Raw genomic sequence first — 4,227 nt, 5'->3', positions numbered from 1 at the left:
AATTTCAGCTTGAATGATCATTGGAAGTAAGCAAATCATCCACAGGAAATTTACCCCCTTTTAGAAAGCAACTTTGCTCAAGGCTATTATCCCTCTGATTGACGAAACCTATAACCTTTCGGGAACGAACTTTCAGAAAAAGTTGCAGTTCCAGTGTCTACTTAATATAACTTTTGTGTGGAATTTAAATGAAACAACCCTGCATTTATTGATTGTTTAAGGATTTTTTAACAGTAAAAAGCATGAAAAACAGCAAAATATGGCCATACTCAGTAGAAACATTTTGTGGGACTGATATGCGACTATCCGGACGAACATTCCACACATTGGATTCGTGAGCGTCTTTGAAAAGGATCCCTGAAAAAAGAATCCTCAGCAATGCCCTGTATATGGCTCTAGGATTCTTGAATAAGAATCGTGAGTGGGAATCCTTCGGATCGTGTTTGCGATTCCTTTCACGATTCCGTCACCGTGTTAATCGGTATCCTGGGGATTCTTACTCAGGATTCTCTGCGTGTTAGTAAGGGTATTTTTAAGATGGGACAATTTGACCTCACATTTTTTTTCTGACTTTTTCGAATAAAACATACTTTTTTTGTTTCCTTAATCGATAGTATAGCAAGAAATAGATGGAATGTGATATTTAACTCAAAAACGATGAAAATCCATATGGGACTGGTATGCGATTATAGGCGTTATATAACCACCCGCATTTCGGTGGACGCGTAGTTATTTTCCAATCGATTGCTGTAAGTATGAAGGAAATTCGTTGAAAACTAACTGAGTTTATAACATTTCAAATTGGACAGTTTTCGTGACCCTCTCAATGTCAAGATTTTCAATGTACACGCTCTATCAGTGTCAGTGTATTACGTAAGACGTAATTCTCCGTTAAAATTGTGCATGGAATTTGAACTTTGACCCAAGCCACCTGATTCTAAATGTTTTTCGCCACTAACCAAGACATCGCAAGTGCTAATCTGCTTCTGAGACCTTTGTGGTTGAGACGATTTCACATTGTTTGAGGTCCGACTTTCTCGGTTCAGAATCAATAATAACCGACACTAGGAGGTTTCTGAGGTGTAGGATCTTTGGGATCATGCTGTCTACAGCATGAAAAACTAAAGTGGAACTAAACGACGGAAACTCGAAAAAAATCAAGCCGAAATTTAAAGCCGTAAAACGAAAGATATTAAACTAGCTAAACATAGACTCACAAGGAAAATGATGATTAAAACGAATTGAGTTGAATAGTACATAGGAGCCTTAGCCAAATTTAACAGCCGAAAACCAGAACAACACAAGGCAACCAACATCTCTACTCCACTGGCAAATCTACTTTAAACTTCTTCAACCTGCACGCAGTATGTACTGCCTTTACCATTCAGCAGCGCGCTGTGTTCCCCCTGCGAAAGCTCTCCGGAACCCTCTTCCCGTGGTCGATCACTTCAGCAGCCGAGCCAGTGCATATCGTGTCGCCTACTCGTGGGGACTTCCCGGTGGCCATCGCTAGCGTAGAAGGGTCGCGAGTTTTGAAGAACCCTCCGTCGCGAGCTTTCCCACCTTTTGTATGTTTTAGTTCGCGCCCGAGTGTCCGGTATCGGTTCGTTTTGTTTCGGAATCCCACCGCCACCTGTGCCTGCCGTCCCCCGGGCCAGGGGGTTGGCAATCAGGCTGGCGGTCCGAAGGCCCACAGAACGGAACGGCTGGGCGGTCCACAACACCCCACCCCTGGTGCACGGAGGCGCAGCGGCTAAAACTTACGAACGATCAGCGTGGAGAAACACATTATTATAGCAGCAGCCAAAGCTTGTTACTACTAATGAAAGAATTCTAAAAAGCAGTTTTTTGAATGCCCTCAAGTCACAAAAGAGAATTTGATTTCCTCGTGAGGGATGATTATCGCTCGGTTTCGCGCGGGTTCGCTCCGGCATCGCCTTCTCCGGTCAGCGCGGAAGGGACCGATCGACCGGTCGAACCTGTGCGTTAACCGACACAAAAAAAAAACAAAAGATCGAGAAAGAAAAAAAATTATTATAAATTACTATAATTAAGCTATTGTTCGACGAATTTACGTTGATTTTTATTTTTTTTTATTTTCATTGCTGTCTTGCATGATTGCCCGACTGCACGGATGGTGCTCCGTTTGGTTCGTCTCCTGCGTTCTCTCCCCTGTGACTCAGCAGCCGGTTGCCGACGGGACTTCAGCATGAATTTGGAATACGGGTGCTAGTGAAGTGGAACCAACCGGTGAAGAGGCCCCTATGCAGTGAATAGTGTGTTGGTGTTCGATACCAATTCGAAACTGAATGTGCTCGAGAATTAATTACGCTTTGAGTGTATTTTGTTTTGGAAGAATCTAATAGGAACTGACCCATAAATTGTGTAAAGAAAGGTCCTAATGTGGTGCACTGGAAACTAAAAAGCTGAATCGATTTGTGCCAACCAAAAAAAAAACGTACTTGTGTGGAAAATTTTGTGCCACCCATTTTGCGATTTCGCAACGCCCCCAAACCACTCACACTCGGGAAGGTGGAGCATCGGATGGGCAAACGGGAGTAGCAGTAAAAAAAAATCGATTCATATTTTGCGGAGCAGCTCGACCTCAATAGGCTTTAAATTGGATACGTAAAATGTGCGCGATGAAAAATTCCACAGTAGCTGGAAAATAACACAAATCCTAGCTAGGAATTAATGAATTACGGAATAAAGGATCGTGGTTTAATAATTATAGAACAGCACAGTTTTGTGAAAAACGTTCGGACTCTATTTGGATTGATGTGATAAAAATCACACTTTTCTTTATTTATGACAAAAGGACAAATCTTGTGCAATTCTGTAGTGTGTAATGAGGAAGATTTTTGGCCATTTATAACGCATTTTTATTTGCAAGTTATTTATTATTATTTTATAGTTTTCATGTCGTGAGTGCATCGCAGATTAACTCTTCAGAATGAAAGGAATGCAGAATTCGTTAAACTGCAACGATTGCAACATATGTTTGCTTCAACGTTAACCTAGGTTCTAATTAGAATTTAAAATTAAACACTAGACTGAAACTCGAATTGGACTTCGACTGGAGTTCTGAAGAGAATTTTCAACATTGTATTCAACTTGTACCTGGACACAGGACCGTACTATGAATTGAGCACTCAGGTGGATACAGCATTGAAATTCATACTTGACTGGAATCTTTACTATAGTGAACTGGAATCTTTACTATAGTGAGGATTTATCTCTGAGCTGAACCCTGAACTAAACTCAAACTGAATATTAATTACTATTTTATTTTGGACTCTTTTGCAAACTGTAGTCCAAGATGCTGCTTATAACTTTGAAAGAAACTCTGAACAGGACTTCGAAGTAGAGAAGATTGTGCATTTTAATTTCACTAAAGTTACGACAAAATTCTTAACTACACTTTGTAATGAATTAGAGATAACATAAGAAACTATGGTCTGAACTGTATTAGACTTGTACCAAAACAATGAGACCTTTTTAGCTCAGGGTCTGGACTGATCACAGTTTAACAACACTCTGGACAAGAATCTACTCTAAGCCTCAGAATTATCTTGAGATTAGACAGTGAACTAGACTCGAAAAACTTGTACCTTAACTGTGGAATAGAATATTGACTGCCCTCTGGGCCAGATTCTACCTTATGCTTTAGAATAAACTCTGGAAGGTACTTTTAACTGAATACTGGAATGAACTCTAAACAAGGATCTGGACTAAGTTTGTGGTATTGTTCGGGCGTTTTTGCTGTTTGCACATGTTTTGAAGTAGAATACTTCTCTCAGGAAGTTCGGCTACATAGGGATGTGAAATGAAAATCTAAAACCGAAAAAAGTGAAAAATATGTCCAATTTCAAATGCTAATAAATCGGTTAGTATTCGATAGATTTCCTTCGTTCTTGCAGCAATAGATTGGAAAATCTTCTAAGATTCTTCCTAAAATAAGACAATTGTAATTTTATTATTGACACTATTGTACTATACAGCTCGTAGTCGGCAGCGAGGATAAAAAATTTGCTTTTCGTTATTAAGATACTTTAGAAAGTAAGCTACCAGATATAATTGGCGCCGTTAAACATTGAATTGTATTTGTGCCGTGTCAAATAAACTATAGATGAGGAAAAAAAAAACTATTGTACTATTGAAAATAGTCAAGCCTTGTCGAAACGAAAAATTCGACCTCTGATTGGTCGTTATATGATTGCTTCCCAA

General features: G+C 39.7%; 1 long non-coding RNA gene across 2 annotated transcripts; it reads left to right on the top strand.

The window, feature by feature from the left end:
- Positions 1–1,476: 1,476 nt before the first annotated feature.
- Positions 1,477–3,065, top strand: LOC129720792 (uncharacterized). Of its 2 annotated transcripts, none has more exons than XR_008727285.1 (2): positions 1,477–1,888; positions 2,187–3,065. It is a non-coding gene; the product is annotated as an uncharacterized LOC129720792 (long non-coding RNA). The 2 variants fall into 2 exon arrangements; XR_008727286.1 differs by having other exon boundaries at positions 1,477–1,981.
- The last annotated feature ends 1,162 nt before the right edge of the window (positions 3,066–4,227 follow it).

The sequence above is a fragment of the Wyeomyia smithii genome, chromosome 2 (genome assembly GCF_029784165.1).
Source record: "Wyeomyia smithii strain HCP4-BCI-WySm-NY-G18 chromosome 2, ASM2978416v1, whole genome shotgun sequence".
Taxonomy (NCBI): domain Eukaryota; kingdom Metazoa; phylum Arthropoda; class Insecta; order Diptera; family Culicidae; genus Wyeomyia; species Wyeomyia smithii.
The sequence above is the reverse complement of the archived record's forward strand: the minus strand, read 5'-3'. Positions and strand labels throughout refer to the sequence as shown.